Source organism: Mustela nivalis, assembly GCF_964662115.1.
Source record: "Mustela nivalis genome assembly, chromosome: 8".
NCBI lineage: Eukaryota > Metazoa > Chordata > Mammalia > Carnivora > Mustelidae > Mustela > Mustela nivalis.
The window spans coordinates 48,005,141-48,026,432 of NC_139027.1; the positions used below are offsets into that span (position 1 = coordinate 48,005,141).

General features: G+C 39.8%; 1 pseudogene across 1 annotated transcript in view; it reads left to right on the forward strand.

Moving 5' to 3' along the window:
• The window catches only part of LOC309870623 (RIB43A-like with coiled-coils protein 1), a 171,049-nt pseudogene extending 153,209 nt beyond the window's left edge, over nt 1-17,840 (forward strand). The window contains exons 5-7 of the transcript in view: nt 13,910-14,051; nt 17,194-17,329; nt 17,670-17,840. The product of the transcript in view is annotated as an RIB43A-like with coiled-coils protein 1 (transcript). The remainder of the gene's footprint in view (nt 1-13,909; nt 14,052-17,193; nt 17,330-17,669) is intronic.
• Nucleotides 17,841-21,292: the final 3,452 nt, after the last annotated feature.

Sequence of the window (21,292 nt, forward strand, 5' to 3'; positions counted from 1 at the left end):
CATCTGTGTATTTATATTTAAAGTAGGTTTCTTATAGACGATATATGATTGGGTCTCTGGTATTCTCTGTCTCTTAATTGGTGTTTCTCACTGTCCGTTTTTGTAAATAAAATTTTATTTGACTGTAGCTGTTGTATATTAGTTGATATGATTTCAAATCCACTTACTTGTGCATGACAAAAAAAAAGAAACTGTTTTAAAGAGTCAAGTTGTTTTGATTAAGAGTGAAGTAAGCTGTGACAGGATATTGTCATCTCATCTGTTGTCATTGGTAAGTACTCAGCTCAGCTGCTGAAGGGCCCGGCTGGGGCTTATCAGTAAATACATATGAAGCAGCAACTATGGCAAGGGACATTAAACTATAAATACTGGGAGTGTGTAAGGGGGTACCTGAGAGTGTTTGGTCTGAGCAAGGGACACTTTGCTGATCTAAAGAACTCTCCGAACCAAGGAGCAATTAGATCCCACTGAGGTAAAGCAACTCTTTTATGGGCAGTAATGAAAGCAGAGAAACCACCCCAAGAAAGAACTTCTGGCCTCTCAACACCAATACTATGGTTCCTTAGCAACATGCTCTGGAAACAGGGAACTTGTACTTTTGCAACGGCAGCTAGACATCAGCCCCAGATTGGCCAAGCCATCTCTCCTGAGGACTGACTCATATAATGCTATACCTCGACTAAATTTGCATTACTCTTTTCCTTTGCCAGGAACAATAGTGTGATTACTCTGTCATTGGTTTGGAGTTTGGGTTTTTTTTTGTTTTTTTGTTTTGTTTTGTTTTGTTTTTTTGCTTTGGGTTGTTTTTTGTTTTGTTTTGTTTTGTTTTTCTTATAAAGAAACATTTTCTGGTATGCTATTGGCTTATGAAATTCCTACAGTGAACCTGTGTTAAATAAATCGCTGGCAAATACAAACTCAAGTCTCTGAGCATTAACGTGCCTCCTGAAACAAAACCATAGCCATCATCATCTATTTATGTGTTGTCTGCAGCCACTTTCATGTTATGGTGGCAAAGCTGAATAGTGCAACAGAGCTCATAGTGCCCGCAAAGTTGGAAATATTACACCTTGGCCCTATATAAAAAAAAACATCTGCTGACCATTGTAAGATCACTGCCCTCTATTACTTGTTTCTGGTGTTTTAAATGATTCTTTTGTGGATTCTTTTTCCCCAAAATGGAACCATTCACAAACCAACTGACAGAAATATGGCAGACATCATGAATACTGTTTTGCTTGTCACTTAAGAAGAGCATCAACACAACAGATGTCCTACCTCTAGCCACCTCTAGGGGGTGATGCACAACTAGTCTGGGTTATATTAGCAGGATTCATTAAATACGTTTTTTGAGAAGCTTCATGGTAAGTGAAAGAACGTTTCTATATAAATGTAATGTATTAATAAAAATGAGTAATATCCAACATAAAAAAAGTCCTTCTGGGTTCTGCATCGTGCATTTTCTTCCCACCCACTGCCTACATAAGTCTCTGTAGGCTTAAACCAGCTGACGAATTCTGGTGTTGCATAAATCATATGCTGGCAATTTAAATGTATGGACTTTTAAAAGAAATTCATGTTATTTTAGCGAGCCAAATGATGAATATAATTCTTCTGTGGTTGGCAATGACACGCTGACATCAGCTTTCACGAAAGAGCTTATCCAGGCATCCATGTTCCGCCTACCCACAGCTGTGACTTAATAGAGACCTAACATTGCTACCTGCTAATATACTATTGACCCAGGGATATTGATGGTGACAGGCCAGCCATTATGCCACAATTAAAAGCTTCTTTCAAACGAGGAAAGAAAAATCACCCCAAATATAAATTTTAAAATGAAGCATTTAATATTCATGAGAAATGCCCCCAAGATGCTGAGTTTAGCAATTGTATAATGAAAGTGCCACCTTTTTTAGAGAAGGATTATCCCCCACTGTTGCACAATCAAAAAATTTTTAAGCGACCTATGAGTATAAGAAAAGGGAAGGGCGGGGGGAGGGTGATTACAAATTAATAAAGCATGTAGTACCGTTTGATTACCAGCCACTGCAGTGTGAAATGAGTTGGTTTTAGTCCAGCTGTGCCGACTGATAGCCATCACCAACTCGCCTCCATGAGCGCCTGATGAGCCGGTCCCACCAGGAGGGTTCCGGGGAGGAGGTGGAGGAGTGGGTGAGAGAAAAGCAGGTCAGAGCTCTGTGTGGGGGAGAACAGAGTTGCCATCAAGGACATGGTCAGCCGGCTTTGTGACCCTGAAATACCAAGCGACGGCAGAACCTGGCTATCAAATTTTAAAACTTTCTGAGAACAAAGTACACTTGAGAAAAAAAAAAAAAACAGAAATTCTTCATTTCATAGAATCAAATGAAATGGAGTTGTAAGTGGCCCGAGAAAGCATCTAATTGAGTGGTTCTCTGCAATGACTGATCATCAAGATGGTTAAGTGCCTACATACTTCTAAACTCGGCCGGGGACCGGCTGATTCAGAACCTCTGGCACTGGACCCGAAAGTGTGATTTAAAAAAATAAAAATAAAAAGTCTCCAGTTTGATGGGTCGGATGACCCTCTATCCACCCTCTTGCCATGACCTCATCACGGGTAGAATACATTTCTCCACCCTTTCACTTGCGCCAGTGGCTAGGACTTGCTTTGGACCATGACATGGGGACAGAAGTGATATTGTCATTGTGCCAATTTCAAACCTAGGCCTTTAAGAAGCCTCCCCTGTCCATTCACACATGCACTCTTGTGTCTGCACCATTGATGCAGAGAAAGCTCCTGCGATGGCTTTAGAGCACCTGCAGAATTAATATACTTGGAAGAGAACCATCCCAGCTGTCCCAGCCAACCCACGTATCTGCAGCAGGAGGCAGAGCTGACCCCATCTGAGCTGAGCTCATGTCTGCAAGCCCAGCAGGACCAACTCAGTGGAGTCGCAGGCACGTGATAAATCACTGCTTTTTGTTGTATGCAACGAAGAATAGAGTCCCGGCCAAAAATCTTTGGCCGGGACTCTATTCACAACGTTTGTGATGCCAGGCAACAGATACCTGATACATTCAGGGATTCTACTAATAACTCGAGTTTAGAAACTGTTGTCTAGTGCAGAGGTCAGCATACTACAGACCCTGGATCCAATCCAGCCAGTTGTAGGCTTTTGTAAATACGGTTTAAATGGAACACAGCCACACCCCTTTGTTGACCTGTTTTCCACCCCTACTTTCTTGTTACAGGGGTTGAGTAGTTGCAGGGATTGTCTGGCCCCCAAAGCCTAAAAGATTTATTATCTGGCCCTTACAGGAAAAATTTGCTCAGTCCTGATCTAGCTCGAAGTCCTAGATTTTAACCCAAGAAATATAGACATGGAAAGAACAAGTGTTTTTGCAAAAATTCATGGGGCAAATATTCTTCTAGAACTCAGTCCTCTAAATTCTAACACAATAATCTTTTCACAATAATTCACGTATTTTTGAACGTTTCAAAATTATATTTTAGAAAGGGGAGTCTCAAGCAGCTTGTATTTTGCTCTCCTCTATGTTTTGTCTCTACTTTTTTTTAATTTTTTTTGAAGATTTTATTTACTTATTTGACAGACAAAGATCACAAGTAGGCAGAGAGGCAGGCAGAGATAGAGGAGGAAGCAGGCTCCCTGCTGAGCAGAGAGTCCGATGTAGGACTCAATCCCAGGACCCTGGGATCATGACCTGAGCTGAAGGCAGAGGCTTTAACCCACTGAGCCACCCAGGCACCCTTGTCTCTATTTTTAAAACTTGCTGCAAGCTAGTTTTCTGATTGAAAAAAATTAACAGATTTATACCAAGGTTATTAATGGAAAAGCATTTTCTTTGTACCCTTATCGCTAGGGTATTTACATTATAACCATAATAGAGTTCTGTAATAGAACTCTATTTAGCCTACCCCAAAGACAACAGAAAACTTTGCTGTTTTCAAGGCCAATGGCTGGCCAGTGCTGAAGGTACAAGGCCCCATCTGTTGAAAGTACCCAGGGGGATGGCTGACCTTGACCCCTGTGGCCTCAGAGAGGGGGAGTTAAGGCCTATAAATATAATTGAATGGATTTAGAATATCCTTCAGCCCCGTTAAGAGAACTCCTCAATGGATAACTTTTCCATTCAAAAAAGTTCTTCTAGAAAAATATTTAATTCCATATAAACTTGTTGCTTTTTAGGTGTTAATCCAAAGAAGCATGCCTGTTAATGTGCAGGATATTAACACAACCCATACACATGAGACTGTGCTATAACTAAGTCAAGATCTAAAAGCAACAATCAGGGCACCTGGGTGGCTCAGGCAATTAAGCTTCTGACTCTTGGTTTCAGCACAGGTCATGATCTCAAGGTGGTAGGATTGAGCCCCAAGTCAGGCTCTTCACTGCGTGCAGAGTCTGCTTGAGATTCTTTCCCTCTCCCTCTGTCCCTCCTCCCTACTTTATTTATTTATAAGTAAATAAATAAAACCTTGGGGCGCCTGGGTGGCTCAGTAGGTTAAGCCTCTGCCTTCGGCTCAGGTCATGATCTCAGGGTCCTGGGATTGAGCCCCGCATTGGGCTCTCTGCTCAGCAGGGAGCCTGCTTCCCCTCCTTCTCTCTGTCTGCCTCTCTGCCTACTTGTGATTTCTCTCTGTCAAATAAATAAATAAAATCTTTTAGAAAAAAAAATCTTAAAATAATAATAATAATGGTGGCAATAATCAAGAATTGCTTTCGTGTCTTCCAGTTGAGACAAGATGACTGCAATGGATAGACCCAGTATTGCCATTTGGTATGCTGAACTCCTAGGAGTAGGTTCTTATTTAGGTGTTAATCTTCAACACCTACTATCTTCCTTTAAAGAATTCAAAGGGTTTCCCTTAATCAGACACTGAGCTGAAGCAATATAAGTAATACCCTAGATTTTTGGTACACCCTCTACTTCTCCTTGCTGATCAAAAGGCAGGAATAGGAATATCAATGAAACGAAGCCATTGTTTAAGCCATGCAGTGATTTTTTTTCTTTTACTCAAATTCTAAATCCAGTCTAATTCCTGAAATGTGTCCTTTGGAAATTGGAAGTTCCTTTGAAGTTATTCAAATCCAACCAAAAATGAGCCTTTCTACCATTCTGACCTAGCAATCAGATTGGAATGTTTTATAATCAGACATTATAATTTCTCATGTCCCAGATCCCTGTTGTCTTAGGACTTTCATTCCCCCAAGATACCGTGATGCACTTGATTTACAACTTGCCTTATCTATAACATGAGTGGACTCTCACTTAATCCTCACAAAAAAATGGTGGGAATAATATACTTTATATGTGGAAACTAAGGCTCAGGCCTTTACATTTATTTTGCCCAGATTTATATAAATGGTAGATGCTAGGGAATTTAGCTATAGAATACAAATGAAAATGCAATTTGTGAAGATAAATGAAGACTCCCAGTAATAGGCTAGTTGTTTGCAAGATAAAGACCGTTGTGGTGAATGGTGTTCATTGCACAGATAGATCTTCCTTCAGGTTGGAGGTATCCAAGCTCCCAGCTGCTTGGAGTATTGATGGCTGACACTCAAGAGCTCAGCCCTTGGGCAAAGAGCACCACCTCCACTAAGGTCATGCCCTTTCCCCTAAGGCAGCCCTTGGTGGTGGAAGGGGGGAAATACTAAGGTCTAGCTCCTTTGCTTTAGGACAGAACAATTCAGAAGGGCCACACAAATTCTAAGATTCCTGGTGGGACTGACTGGAGCCTCTGTTGTGAGCACATGTCAGGTCAACATCTCCCCACCCAAAATACCCCCCACCCCGGGACATTGTCACAACAAGTGCTCTCCAATAAACATTCTGCCAACTGGGTAGGGGCCAGTGATGCAGGTGGTGAAAGAATTCACCCAAGACAGAAAAGAGATAGAAGTTCACTGCTCCCACAAGGGAGCAGTGGGCAGGACAGTGGAGGAAAGACCATCTGCCACAAGGCAGTAGTGAGGGGTCACAGTTACAGGGTGTGAGTGAGAGAGTATGAAATTTTCCTCTTAGAAATTGTGCCTGGTTGAAAAAGAAAGAAAGAAAAGAAAAAAAAAAAGAAAGAAAGAAAGAAAGAAATTGTGCCTGGCTGTAATTGGTCAGTTAGGGTCTATGGTTGTTCTGAGGCAGTTTGCTTAATAAGCCTGTTTGCATTCCCTGTCTGCATTCTCTCTGTCCACTGCTGTAGGCCCTTTTACCTCATTCAGATTTCCATTGCTCAAGCCTGTTGCCTAAAAGCAGCCTCTATGCTTTGCATGCAAATCTCTCCTCAGAGTCAATTTCCCAGGGAACCCAACCTCCTAAATAGTCTGCTTCACACCTCAGAAAGACGGTGTCTGTAGCACCTAACGATTAACCTGAGAAAGCCACACGAGAATCACACTAGCTTTAAAATTTCTCTTGTTTGTAGAATCAAAGAATCTGTGAACTGCAAGTGAGTTCCAAAGCTAAGTAGGCCAGTGGCTTCCACAGAAAAAGATTAGTGGGCATTCAAATCCTCCTTTCCATGGATTTTAAATCTTACAACGAGGACCAGCTATTATGAACCATCTTAATTTGCAAAACACACCCTCATAATAGGAATTAATATTAGTATATGTTTCAAACTTTTATATTTATTCTATCTCTTCATCTGCACAACTATCCCATGAGTGAAACAATTATTAAGCCATCTTATAGTTAATAACCCCAAACTTGAAGGATGTGAAGTGACATGCTCTAGGACAGAGAGGATGAGAAAAATAAAACCAAGCCTTTCCGAAACTAAGTGTGTTGTTCTCTTTCTCACAAGTCACTGTGGCCTCTGTGGAGTCAGAGGTCAGAGTATATGGAAGTACCTTGACTTGCAAAGAATCTGAATCCAAAGCCAGAGGAAAAATGGCTTATGGAACAGAGAAAGGGGTGGGGGGGCTCAATATTTTATGTTGAACAGAGCTGGCATTTCATTTATTAATGTAAGTCATTACCTGATCTCAGAGTGCTATTTTAGCTGTTATTACTAAGTTGCCAAATGTGTTTCTTAAAATGATGAGTAAAGGTTTCAAGCTTCTTGAATTATTGGACAATTACCAGCTTTTGCCTCTTCAGAAATAATCCTTAAGGTATTTTCTCCCAAGAAAGTTCATAGGGGGCTTCCCATAACATCATGTAGTTTCAGATATCCAGCCCCCCCATGCCAAGTTTCTATTAAAATAAATGGACAGGGAAACATTAATCCAGGCAAAAGTCCACATCTGCTACAGAAGGAAAGAAAAAAAATGCAGCCCCAAACAGGAAGCTGAAGAATACAGGCAGAGGAAACACTGAAGACAAGCAGGGAAATACACGCTGTAGCTCCTCCTCCTCCTGAGAAAGCCCAATCCTCCCAGTTTGGAAGGTTGTGCCCTGAGAAGAACCTTGACTGTGGGACGAGAGGGCATGGTTGCACTTGGAATTCAACTCCAACTTTGCCTAAAGCAGGTGAGTAACACCTTATTAGCAGCAACCAAAAGAAGCTGGAAGGCCCCAGATTTGTCACACTATCCTTGCCAACTGAAAAACAGCAAGAATCCTCAGGAAGAAGCCAGAGAACTGGTGTAGTTGCATGAACTATACAGACTGCATGACCGCAGGGACCAGACAGACAGAAAGATAAAGAAAGGCAGTCCCCACTGCCGAGGCTCCTCAAGAAGAAAGAACTACACTGAAAAGCACAGACTGTTCAAAAACTGCTTATGAGACAGACAGTAAGAACCCAGAGGGAAAATCGAAGAGACCCCCAATTTCATTCAGTACATAAAAATTTAATACTCTGAGGAATAAGTGTTCATTGTTTTAGTTACCACAATAGTATTGCAGTTATATCCTTTTAAAGAGGCCTTATTGAGATACCTAAAGAAATATTTATAGAACAATATTTATAGAACAATATTTATAGAACAATCCCAGATGACATCTGGGATTCACCTCAACATAATCAAGAAGAAAGGAGTGGATAGGGGATAAATGAAAGAGGATTGACCATAAATTTGTAAGTGCAAATCTCATTAAAATGCTCATAAGAGCTCCTTACATTATTTTTCTACATTTTCATAACAAGAAGTTAAAAAAAATTTCTAAGAGTGTTAAGGTTTAAATATAAATAAATGGGGAAAATGTTGGTAAACATGTATGTAAGTCTTTATAACACATAACAATATAGGTAGACTCTATCAAGGAAAAAGTTACTGTGTCTGAATACACAAAATGGAAAACATCTACATTTATATCTCTCTATAGTTATACATATAGATACAGATAAAACATATATATATGTTTCAGAAAACATTTAATAACAAGGGAAATTGCACGTTAATATTTAAACAGATTATAAAACTAATATAGTATCATTCAAAATTTTGTATGTTTGTATTAATTTGTTCCCTTTGCTAAGAGCTGGGCCATCAAGACAAAGAACTAAGACAGAGTCTGTGCCTCAAGTGGAGACGGGTAATAAATAATCCGCTACACCTAGAGTGCTTATGTCCTATGAATAAGAAACACAGAGAACGGGGCCCCTGGGTGGCTCAGTGGGTTAAAACCTCTGCCTTTGGCTCAGGTCATGATCTCAGGGTCCTAAGATGGAGCCCCTGGAATCGAGCCCCGCATCGGGCTCTCTGCTCAGCAGGGAGCCTGCTTCCCCCTCTCTCTCTCTGCCTGCCTCTCTGCCTACTTGTGATCTCTGTAAAAATAAATAAATAAATAAATCTTTAAAAAAAAAAAAAAGAAGAAGAAGCACAGAGAATTATGATAACATATAAGAAGAGACACAAGCCAGTTGAGTTGAGGAAGGGCAACAAGGAACAATCGCTTGATTTTTTTAGACGACAACACTGAGAGGTACCTGAGAACTAACTGGAAAAAAAAAATAAAAAATAAACCTTAAATAAAAGTTTAATTTTCTCATTCATAGAATGGCAGGTAAATTTTTATTACATTCAATATACTTTTTTATACCTTTAAATACTATATTGAATTGCTTTTATAAATTGAGAAAGCAAAGCACATATTACAAAAATAAAATACAAGAATGAACAACTAAAAACTGGTTTTTCTTTCGTATTATAGCCTCATTCTCAGTAATACAAATGTGTTTTGTTTGAGAGGACTTCAATCGTCAAAGTGAAAAGGTGAATTTTTTTTTTTTTTTTTTTTTAGTTTATCTTGGAAAGTTCCAGGGTAATTAGTAAATTAAATGTCAAGTGAATCAGAATTTTTGTTGAAACTGAAAACATGATTATTTTTCATTTGCCAAGGCCTGGCAATGTGACTAAATATATATGCATCTTGAAAGGAGACAGAGGAATTTGAAGTGGGCACAGTGCACACTGAATATAGGTGGGTATTGATTTCTAAGTGTCAAGTGAGAAAACTAGAAATAGAACACAGAGCGAGAGACAGAAGAAAAGTGAATGAGAGGGAAAAAGACAGAAGGGGCCAGGAAGGGAGGGGTAGAGAAGGGAGGAGGAAGCAGGAATCTGGATGCACAGGTGCTAGGCACACGCACGCCCACTCATATATATCACCAGGGTGTACAAATTGCCAATATCTCAAAATAATGGGACATTGAAAACCATTTTACTTTATTTATTTGGTCTTGCTAGCATTGCTCTTATTCGTAGAAAGAAACCAATAAGCACTTAAGTTTGCCAGTACAACTTGAAGCACATAGAGTTTTTATGCTTACAATTCCTTCTAAGAAATATAATTTCCTAATTACAATCTCCTTTGCAAGAAATGGGGAAAAAAATGTTTCATTTGCAAAAAAAAAAAAATCATCTTTTGTTTTTAAGGCGAAGGACAATCTAGCAATAACTCTTTTTTTGTTTGAAATTAAGAAAATTTAAATTTTCTTTCATTTTAACCTAATGGATTCAGATTTATGTCAATATTTGGCTTCACCAAGGACCATAATTTCTGTACCTAATGTGATGGGAATCCTAATGAACAAGATGATGGAAAAGGAGAGGCATAATTTTAAAGTTAGACTGGCATGGCTGTTTCTAATATTAGGGAAGGTTATCTAGCCTTCCAGAGCATCTGTTTACATCTGTAAAAATCAGCCGTGTCAAAATGTCATGGTGTGTATGTAAAATCAATTTTGGTAAGCAGTAGAGAAATGAGTAAAAGATAACCTGTTGATGTATTAATAAATACATACAAATATAAATGTATGTATTAATAAATACATACAAATAATAAAAACATACAAATGTTTTAACCAAACTACTTTTGCTGTTTTATCATTCTGTTCTTTGATTAAATCTCAAGAAATGGCAGGGTTGTTGTTGGGTTGTTGTTTTTTCCCCCTGTGTTCAAAGTTCTCATTCGCAGGTGGTTTCCCTTATACTTCCATCTTCCATGTTTTGATTTAAGATGACAACATTTCTATTCAGAATTATGAAGAATAGTCATCAAGTGAAAAATAATTCTAAGTTATGTGTCTGTCATATTAAATAAATTAAAAAACCCACCACTTCACCTAATACCAGAAAAAAACTATAAGCGACCATTTTTGGTAGGCAATTTCCTCGCAAAGAAATACCCTACAGTTGAATTACAGAAAAGCCTGGATGAAAAAGGCATTAATATTAACTGAGGAAGCCCAGACTGCATTTTACTCACGAGATTTAGGTTTGAGCTGATTAAAGAGTACTTAATAAATCCACTTGGGCAAAGTTATGGCACTTGGGGGAGATCTGAAATAGGACTATAATTGTGAAAAGTTCATGGGATGCCAATTCATACCAGCCACTATAATAAAGGTGGCCAGAAGTAACAGGTCTGGGACTGTGGCTCAGATAAATTTTCCAAGGTAAAACAGCCACTGAAAAGGTGTTATACACAAAAATAGAATTTTCTTTCATGAGGCACAGCAGCAGAGGCTTTCAAGAGACAAAGAACCTAGCAACTCTACGGATAATAGTGTGTTTGCTACTGGAAAGCGGAGGAAATAAGGAGCTGAAGATGGGAGGCTTGAATAAGCCAGATAGGACTGAAATGCCATGTGCTTTGATAGTGACCGAGCAAAATACAAAGTTTAGACTGTGGGTGGAGACCTTAGAACTACAGAGAAAGTATCTTTTTTTTTTTTTCCACTTCATTTGTTAGATTATGTAGAGAAGAACAGCCTTCTGCTTAAATGGTCTGCTGCACATTCATCTGTTTGAGGACAAAATGTGAGCATCCTAAATGGAATAAATCTATCCTGTCTCAATGGCATATCTGATGCAATGTTTTATGACCTATTGCATTAAATGCAACCTCTATATCTGTTGTCCACAATTTGCTAGCATGAGGCAAGTTTTTAAACTAAGGGTCACTTGACTCTCTTTATTAGCATGTTTCTCTATAATTAGGAATCACCTAAGAATCTGTGAAAAATTGCAATCTCCCTCTCCCACCATCCAGATTCTGAATCAGTAGATCTCAGGTGGGGCAGAGTTAACAAATGTCTGAAGTAACTCCAAAGACAGGTGGTCCACAGGATGAAACCCTATTTGAGAGAATAACAAACTCTATACCCATCCGTTCTTCAAAAGAGAAACACAAGAAATTGACTTAGATCCTAACTGTTCCATTTTCATCCTACTCCTTGGCCTTCGAGAAAACAATAAGTTAAGAAGCAGACCCATCAGCGGATGCTAAAACCGGTGGGTGTAGTTTGATATTTTCATAATCTGGAAGGAGCTTTCCAAGAAATATGTACTAATTATGGTACTTAATATGTAAATTTAAATTGACCTTACAGTGATGACATCTGGCAGACACCTTTTCAGCCAAGAGATAAAAGTGAACATCAGCTGTCATGGGACAAATCAACCCTGAATCAAATAGAGTAACAAGTCTCTAATATTTCTGCCAAAACCATATCACCTGAATTGGATCATGAGGAAATATTTAACAAATTTGTAATCAAATTAACCGGGCGCTACAGTTTCAAAATATTAAGTCATGAAAGCCAAGGGAAGGCTGAAAAATTGTTCCAAAGTGAGGGAGACTAAAGCAACTTGACAACTAATTCCCATACAGGATCCCAGATGCAATGCTGGGCCAGAAAGAAAAGAAGAAAAAAAAAAAAAAGAAGAAGCAGGTCATATATGCTTGTTTGATTCTTTCTTTGATTGTTGCTGTAAGTGACATCCTTGGGCTAGTGGAAAGAAATTTGAATGGAGTTTGAGGGTAAAGGGGTTGTACAGCACCACTGGTAATTTCCTGATTTTGATACATTTACTGCTGTTAAGTAGGAGAGTCGCCTTGTTTTAGAAAAATATACACTCATCAATTTAAAGATAATGGGGCATCCTACCTGTGTCTTATTCTTCAATGATACAGAAAATATAGAGAAAGGTAGACAGACAAAGACAGGCAGAATGATAAGGCAACTTTGGTCAAATATTAAGAAAAGTGGAACTGAGTGCAGGGTATGCTGGTGTTGTCTGTTCTTGAAACTTTTCTATGATTTTGAAATTCCAATTAAAAAATAAAAATTGAGAGAGAGGGAGAAAGATCACAGTCTCAAATTCATCATTATAAAATAACAAGGCAAATCCTAGTATAAGCAACAATCACCAGGTTTTCTATTTCTCCCACTCTATGCCATTTACAAGGGATAGATCTAATATACAAAGTCACAAAAATATCGAAAGTCAAAGACATGTCTGGCAAATACTACACAAAACAAACTGGTACAGGTCTACTAATGAGAAATAAAGGAAGCATTAGATATAAAGCATTGCAAGAAATTAAGGAAGGTTGTGATAAGACTCTTAGTTGGTTAGTTTTAAATTTATATATGCACCTTATTACACAGTATCAAAACTTAAAGCAAAAACACACAGAACCACAAGCAGAAATAGACAAGTTCACAGTGAAATGAGAGATTTTAACACGTCATTCTGGAACCCACAGATCAAGCAGACAAGAATCTGTATCACATGGAAACTTGTACATTAGCAAACTTGACGTAGGAGCTTCTATAAACTACTGTGCCCATACCTGCAGAATACATATTATTTTGAAGCACATACACAATACTTACAAATCTTCCCCAATATTTGCACCACACACATAACAAGTCTCATTACATTTTAAAGGCCTGGTATCACGTGACTGACATTCTCTAATCAAAAGGCAAATAATGAAGAAATCAATAACTGAAAGACAACTAAGTCTATTTTATATGCTGGGAATCCCCGGTATGTGGGAATTCCCACATACTAGTTTACCACAGTCTAGTTTACCACAGCCCCTGCTAAGCCCTATACAGGCAGAAGCATGACACAATGAAGTTGCTATTCATCACTACGCAATGTTGCATTACCATTAATTGCAGTTCTGTTGGTTTGCATAGTAAACAGATTTTCTTGATATTCATGTCACAATCTAAAATGGGCAAGGAGAGACAATCCAATGGGAATATTTCAAGAAAAATGGGTATTATCAGGTATTCACTGTGCAAAAAAAGTGGGTGTTAGGAGAACGTGACTTACTATGTTATTATTAGACAACCCATAATGCAACCTATGATCAGTATATGAAGAGAAACGATGAAAAATCAATGAATTTTAAAGAAAGAACTGAAATTTTTTAACATTCCAAGGTAAATAGTGTAAGCATTGCTACAGTGCAATGCCGTTATGTATTAAGTGAAAATTTCCTCAGGCTTTAGTTTGCAGGTAGTGAGCTTATTAAAAAAATAAAACGTGTCTAGGGAATGCCTCAGAAATTATGTGCATTAAGCAGAAATAATCAATTGCAAAAATGTGTCCAGCCAGAAATATTGTAGTTTCATGTATTGTAGATTTGGCCAAGCATTTATGGGACACAGTGCATGAAAAAGTTAAATCTTTTGTGGCATTTTCTATGGCAGCTGATGAAAGCACAGATATAAATAACACCACACAGTTAGCTATATTTATTCATGATGTCAAAATGAATTTTGATGTGGCCAAAGGACTTTTGGGCAGAATGCCCATGATAAGAATAACATCAGGAAATGATTTTTTGTGTATGTGAGGAAAATGGTCATGTTGGACAAATTCAAATTTAGTAGTCAAGACTACAGACAGTGGGCCTATAATGGTCAGTGCTGTACAAGTTTAATTCAAGAGAGCAATATGTTCCTAGGTTATAGAACATTGCATCATTCACCAGAGAGATGTTTGTGCTCAAAGTTAGAAATGAAACTCTTTGTCAAGGCAGCCATTACTACACAGACTGTGAATCTCCAACAAGCCAGGAGTTGGCTTGACGAATCAGACACTCTACTGTTTGAAAGGAGCTGGCTTGGTGGTGACGCGGAGCTGAGGGTGTTTTTTAAACTATTCAAAAAAACTTTACTTGCACGTGCTCTCCAAGAAAAGCCCCCAGGCTAGTTTACCAGTCAAAACTGGATCAGGTTTGCTCTTTTGGGTTGACCTTACAACCCACCTAACTCTGAATATTTCTTTGAATGGTATTTATATGTACTTACAACCAAAATGTATGATTCCATTCATTTATTCCTAGAAACATCATGGCTGTGGGAAGGTCTTAGGCAAGGAATAAGAACCAGGTCACCTTCCTACACTGCAACTGGTTTCTAGAAATGAAAGTCTTACCTCAACTACACTCTCAAACTTCCGGAGTTGAGGACTGAATTCCAAAAACTATTATTTGACTTTACGTTTTATAAAAATGACCGAACATTTTGCAGTTAGCCCTCCTCTTTGAATGAAGAACCAAACAGAAGATACTAAAATAGAGTGCAACCAAGGACTAGAAACCAAATGCGATGTTATTAAAATAGAAGAATTCCACGTGTCCTTCGGATGAAGTTTTACAAATTACAAAAACAACTGTGCTAAGATACTATCCATGTTCAGAATTACCTCTATCAGTTAGTTTCAAATTGTGAAAATGGATAAAGTGTAACACTGCCCCCCCTCTACTTAAAGCATTACGATTGAATATTATTGAACACTGAAGTTCGAAATGCAAGACTAAGGGCACCTGGGTGCTTCTGTGGGTTGAGAGTCTAACTGTTGGTTTTGGCTCAGGTCATGATCTCAGGGCTATGAATTCCAGCCCTCAGTTAGGCTGTGCACTCAGTGGGGAGTCTGCTTGAAGACTCCCCCTACCCCTCCCCTTGCTCACTCCGCATTCTCTCTCTCTCTCAGATAAATAAATAAATAAATAAATATTTTAAAAATGCAAGACTAACATTCATATCTTCATTCTGGTAAAATAAGCTATTAGGGTTTGGGTTCCAAATCAAAGAAATAACAAATTATGAAAGAGCCTCAATAATCATGTTGTTCTATTTGTAGTTTCACCTTCTGAATTTAAAAAAAAAATCTCTAGTTCATACATTTCTATGTTATATATTTCCATCCTTTATCACTGATTTATGTCACTTCCCTGACCCTTTTAACCATATATGAAGCCTCTTTTTTTTTTTTAACCTCCAGATCTACATTTTTAACTATCAATATTTTTTGGATGTCTAGGACACATCAAGCTCAACACCTCTAAACCTGAATTTCAAAGGCTTATCTCAGGAATTCCAAATACTGGCTTATCCGCCAGTCCCTTTAGCCAGCCATTCACACAGACTCCAAATTGCCTTCCACCTAGAATGTCTCCTTCTCCAAACCCAATGCACCCATCTTTCTTCCCAACAGCTCTCCTGCCTATCTTCTCCTTCCCAGTCCCATTGCCTTGGGTTAGCTCTCAGTCCCTGTCATGTCAAGTGTATTCAGTGTCCTCTTGAAAGATCTCCTGCCTTCAAATTCTCCAGCCTCCGTCCACCCTGCATAATATCCCAGAGTAAATCCTTTTCGGTACACTAATGATAAGGGCCCTCCTCTGCCTACGCTGTTTATGACCTTGTGTTACTACTGACCACCCACAGTGTAAAGGTTGTACTCCTTAGCGTGGCAGAGAGTCCCTGTGGTTTTCTCCCACCCTAACTCTCACAGTCCTGATGCCCACCACTCCCCATCATGCATATTCTCCAGTAACTAACTTACTCCCCAATGCACTGCCAATGCAATGACCCTTTCCCCCACATCCTTATCTTAGCTCATGACTAGAATACCCTGCTGCCCCATTTCTACAGGTATTACACACTTGAAATTTGCTGAGAGTAAATCTCAAACGTTCCCACCACAAACACACACACACAAACACACATATACACACAGCAACCATGTGAGGTGATGGATATGTTAATTAGCTTGACTATAGCCATCATGTCACCATATCAAAAACATCCTGTCTCTGCCTTAACCATGTGCGATTTCTATTTGTTGCAAAAGAACTTTCTCACCAGTAGAATACAACAGGACATGGATTTCTCTATCCGTTTTGCTTATTGCTGTGTATACCACATGCAAACTAGTGCCTGGCCTGCAAGAGTGCTCAACCAATACCTGTTCAATGAAAAAAAAAAAAAAAATGGTATGGAGAAGACCTCCCAGGTACAGACCTAGAGAAGACCGTTCATTCACCCAACAAATTCTTCTTAGTTTTCAGTGATGGTGCAGGGGCAATGCTAGACACTGAGTATATATGGTGGGGAAGAAAACAAAAACGTAAATACAATCATTAGCATCATGGAGCTTATAGCCTTGTGTGGAATCACCGAGCCAACAATCAACCAAACAACAACATGCATCCGAAGACAGTGGCCAGCAAAGAGCTGCCCGTTGCACACACGGAGTTCCAAAATACTACCTACGGGCAGCTGGTTCTCTGTGTGGGTCTGCAGCGAGTCCCGCCATGCTGCCCTGAAGGTGAAAGGGGAAAGAAGGGTGGGACAGACACAGCCAGCACCAGCCCTCCTTCCCTCTGAATTAAGCTAGTGGGCTGGCAGCAGGGACGAGGCACAAGTAAAGTCTATTTTCCTGGAGAACGGTAGAGTTGAGATCCGGGCACTGGCAGGAAGGCAATTTTTCTAAAGTATTCCCATGGCTGCTTTCAGTAAGGTCCTCATTAGCCTTGAGGCAGGTTTCCCTTGATGTTGCCCTTTACCCTGACTTGGGGAGACTGCAGCTTGTAAGAAGGCAGTTCAGTCCCCACTGTGGCTCAGTCCTTGGCCTAATTTGGGTAGTACAAAAATTCTCTCCAGCTGTGAAGATGATGAGATGATTTGTCTGTGATTTCTTGTTTGAGAATTGGTGACCAAAATCTACAAGGAAAGCACCCGGCCTGTGAGTCTTTTGGACGCTGCTGCCGCTACGCTGGTGTCCTGTTGCTAGAACAGGCTCCGGATGCGGCTGGTCCCGAAGTGAGACGTCCCGCTGCTCCCGTAACTAGCGGTTTCAAATAATCACAGGCTTTGGCATTCGAAAGTTCTGATAGATCATCTGACCTAATCCTGGCATTTATTAAAAAAAGAAAAAAATTAGGAAACTGAGACCCTATAAACGGCTAAGTTGTTTCTATTTGACAAATGTAATTTGGGGGTTAAAGAGACCTGGGGATCTCCATGCAACCTGAGTCATTAATGAGCAAAGCTTGTTAAAAATAAGTTCAGGATGTGTCTTACATAAAGTGTAATATTTTAAGGTCATAGGAAGAGTACCTCCTAGGGTGTGTGTAATCTCTCACGGCCTTAATTCTGTGTGGTTCATGACATTACACAACAGCTCACAGACAGCATTTTCATCCAGGCAAAGAGTTCTTTACCCATGGCCTTGGCCGCCTGTCTGGGCTGTCTCATTAAGAGGACACACTTGGAAAGCTTTCATACGGAACGCCATGTTGAAGCAATGCTGGAAAACATCCATCCTGAAGTCAGAGCTCCACTGCAGACTTAACAATGGGGCTATTGGAAGCCAACACATCCAAAGAATCATTCGTTTCCTTGAACTTTAAGGATGTCTTTTAGAAAGCAATATAATGAGAATAGTACATAGTCATTTTTCCTTTTGTTCTTCCACAAATGTCTACAGAAAGAAAATAGTAAGTGCAAAGCAAAGTTTCTGTCATGCCATCGCTAGTAGAAATGGAAATTCTAGGATGGCATGTGGTTTGCCACCTCTGGCTATCAGTTTTTAGAGGCAGGGGTGCCACGAGACAGATGGATGAGAGAGAGAGAGAGAGAGATGATAGAAGATAGATAAATAGATCACTGAAGATAGATATAAGAGGCAGGGGCGGGGGAAGAAGGTCAGGAGAGAGGTAAAAAGGAAGGAAGGGGAAAGTATCCCTGCTTCATTTAGAAGTCCCCATGCGGGGGGATAAAATATATAAAAAATATTCCCCCTATGTGGGGGGATATAAATATATAAAAAATAGCCCCCCTATATAAAGTCATAAATTTAAAGTCATAAATTTATGACTTTATATAGGGGGACTTTTTTTATATATATATTTTATATATATTATATATATTTTATATATTTTTATATATTTCTTTATATATATTTTGAATATAAAGTCATAAATTTTTCTGACTCTACGCTAGATCCCCTCTCTATTTTTTTAATGACATCTTGGATTTCATACATTTCTAATCATATTCAGTTATTGAACATGTTCAATTCCTTTTAAAACTTTAGCCTCCTATTTGTTCCAAAATGCTTCCTGACCTCTCATGCAGAGTAGTTACGTGGCTGAGGGGAGGAGGAGGCTGTGCCTGTTGGTGGCACCCTTCCATCCCCTGGCCAAGAAGTAGAAAGGGGCCATGAGCAGAAAGAAATAGGAGCAAACAAGCTGGTCTTGTGTCACACAGGAGAGTGCAGGGTGGGGCTGGCCTACCTCTGCTCATCCCTGCTGCCGGTAACCCACAGCAATGCGGTGGCCTCTGAATGGATGTGAATGCTTTTCTTGTGAATGACATCCAGTATCACCCAAGTTTCCACCCTCCTTGGGGATGTTTTCAGAGGAGGACAACTCCATCATCCCCCAGTCCCGCTGGCGGTTCTCACCCACAACTCTGCACCGGGATGAAGACTACCAGTGCTCCCTGAGAAGCCATGCAGACTCTTCTGTGTGTGAGGCCCCCTCTCCAAGTTCCAGTTTCTTTCACATGACCCCCTGGAAGAGCTGAGATCCTCTCCACCACCCCCTGAGGGCCACAGGGGCTGGCATGGGACACAACCATCTGTTTAAGTCCTGCTCTATGAGATACTCAGAGCAGCTCTTCCCTTCCAAGCCATTGAGGTCAGAAGCAGACATCAGCTCAATCTTTATAGTCCCATGTATCCCCAGATTTTCAGGAGACTCATGTCAGGCTCTCTCAAGAGCCTTCCCACCTACTATGGCCAAGACAGCCCTGAACAGGCTGTAAGCCATCCATATAAAAACACTTGGTTGAGGGCAGTTGCCCATGTGCATCTGGCAGCACCCTCAAACTTTATGATTGATTTTCTTCCAGCCCTCTTTGATTGCTTCAACATTGCACTCTGTAAGGCCAATGCCTGCTCACTCCCATACCCCACACCACCTGCTTCTCAGACTTCTTTTGTGGACCAGGAGCAGGGTGGCGGGATGGTGCTTAATGGTGCTGAACTTAACCTCTCACTTCTCAAGAAGTCCCACAGAGGATGAGCCTGGGAGCTTAGCAGGGCAGTATTAGTGCCTTTTATTGGGAGCTTTGTGCCTAGAGTAGAGAAGGTCCCCAAGGATCAGGTTTAATAATTCACTAGAAGGACTCACAGAACTGAACAAATCTGTCATATTCAGGTTTATGGCTTATTACAGCAAAAGAATATACATTCAACAATGGAACAAGGTGCCTAGAGCAGGGTCTAGGAGAATTCTAGACATGAACTTTCAGTTTCTGGAATGTTTACTTCTCTCAGGAATGATGAGTGGTAACATGCACAGAGTCGAACCACCCAGGGAAGCTTATCTGAGCCTAGGTGTCCAGGAATTTTTTTAGGGGTTGGTCATATACACACAGCTGATCTTAGTCTCCAACCTTTCAAGAGGTCAAGCTCCCATTTTAAGTCATATTGTTAGCAGTGAATATCTGACATGGCCTATGGCTCTCAGGTAAATAAAAGCACTCTTTTCAAGTAGGATACATCAAGGGCTTAGAGGTTATGTCCAAGGAGCTGGGGAGAAAGGTCGGATCTTTCTTGGAGCAAGGTACAACCCTGACCACACAATTAATTCACCATTAATTTTCAGGCAATGGGGAAAGCTCACTTGATGTCCTGCTACACACAGAATTCTTACTTTCAGACCATGGAGAAATGTGAAGACCTTCAATTTCATAGTGCTCTGTGGCCCAGCAGGAGCGTCTGCAGCCAGACTCAGCCAATATCTGGTTTAGATGCAAGCCTCTGCTTACGAAGCCACTGGAACAAAGGGGAATTCTGCAGCTAACCAAGGAATCCAAACTTGAATGTAAAAATTGGCGCAATAGACATCTTAGAAGGATTACCTTGCCAATTGGGACAGGACCATGAATAGAACACAGATGTCCTGATACCAAGCCTAGGCTTGCGCTGCCACAGAAAATGCATATGCTTCCCCATGACAAAGATGGCTTGAGCGTTTGCCATGTGCTTAACATTGAACTTACAGATACGTGGGTGCAAAGGACAAGGATAAATTGTAATTTCTGCTCGTGGTGTTCTCTGGGGATTATAAATCACCAAACAGATAATGAGAATATAAAAATACATGTTTTAGACAAATATTCCAAAGAAATTTGAGAAAGGAAACAACCAAACCCCCCGGCAAAGGAGAATAACCACAAAATTTTTCTCCACAAAACTAACAAATGCACACAATCTTCAAATAACTCCTCCTTTTCCTAGTCAATCTCACCTAACTCAAACTCACAGTATCTCTCTTGAAGCTTTTCCAATTTTTTTCTGACCTCCTATCTTCCACGTGTCCCTTACAATTTTATGAGAGCATTTATGATTACTGATTTCCAGTTATATTTGCTTCAGCATATATTTCTCATGAAATTCATCATGAGCTACATTTAGCTCACTTTGGACCTTCTCCCTTCTCAAAAATATTAGGTTTTTTTTCATCATTCTTACTCAGAAGACTCAATCTGAAACCTCAAATTTTTAAACAGTTGAGGATATAAAGAGAACTATTAATTAAGCAATGTACTAGACTGTCAAATGGGGAACAATATTTGTCAGTGATGATCCATAATCTTCCTACAGCAAACCAACATTCATTTCTTTCCAAAATTATTCACTGAAGGCCCATTAGATTTAAGACATTATTCTGAATACTAGATATATAACAGAGGCACGACCAGGGCACATAGAGTCTGTATTCTCACAGAGTTTAC